The sequence below is a fragment of the Sphaeroforma arctica genome (assembly GCF_001186125.1).
Source record: "Sphaeroforma arctica JP610 unplaced genomic scaffold supercont1.2166, whole genome shotgun sequence".
Taxonomy (NCBI): domain Eukaryota; class Ichthyosporea; order Ichthyophonida; genus Sphaeroforma; species Sphaeroforma arctica.
This window is the reverse complement of record NW_014038392.1, coordinates 6,786-7,958: the sequence shown is the minus strand read 5'-3', so window position 1 is coordinate 7,958 and position 1,173 is coordinate 6,786.

Below are 1,173 nucleotides of genomic sequence, written 5' to 3'. Positions count from 1 at the left end.
ATGTGCTCTCGAATGTGTGTGATAGTGGTATATGTGTGTGTTCGAAAGTATATACATAGTAAACATTATTACCATGGCCCAGCATCGAGAAATATGTCTATGCATTGGTTTGTATACATTTTGTGCTACTACACGTGCACTCTTGCAGATATGTGTCGTATGCCTAACAATAGCTATAAACAACGTATATAACATACACTCAACTAAACAACGTATATAACGTGCACTCAACTAAACAACCTATATAACGTACACTCAACTAAACAACCTATATAACGTATACTCAACGTTTATCACCATACACATGCCTACACCGGCAAGTCTACGAACGCTCGCGTGCACATGTACGTCCGCCTATCAAATTCTTGCTCATCATACGCCCACGCATCCGTATGTACACTCACAGGCGAACAACAGACAGACTCCCATGCAGCATCAGCCCCCGCCCGACTATCCATAGAAGCAGCACCAGAACTAGTAAGTGAGTGTGGGAAGTGTTGGGTTACCATGTTATAGTTATCCATCGTACATGTACAAGGCCTATGTCACTATGCACAGGAGGCAGAAGTGGTATGGTAGATCATAGGTTTTTAGATACACCGTTTCTAATTCTATACATATTTAAGGTATACTAGCCTATGCATGCAAAATCGTCCATACACATAGTCTATCGTTTTAAACACATAAAAACGCGCACTAGTATGGCAGTGTGGAGGTGCTTGCTTTCTACGATATATACTCAGCGCCTGCCGTGTAATGCACAACGTCAATCTCACACGTAGAAAGTACAACTCGTCATCTTCTTCACAGGCTGGAGGGCCGAAGAGATGCATACGCGACACACATATCAAATCGATATATGAATACGCATACATATTGCTAGCCAGTTCACAGAACAATGAGTGTACCTCCTAAACACAACGCTTTTATCATATATACCATACCTGCAATATATGCAATGAATACGTTTTGTTAACGTTCTCACAGACTGAATGGCAGAGGATGGAGCGCGACTGGGCAGAGGCGTGTTCCATTTGCTTTGATAAAGGCTGCGACTTTAGTCTGCCAGGTTGTCAGGTATAAACAAATCATCATGGGCACATCTCATCATAGTATATGGTTTGTTGAGTGACTTGTATGTGAGATTTAGCCATATACATATACATCAATATG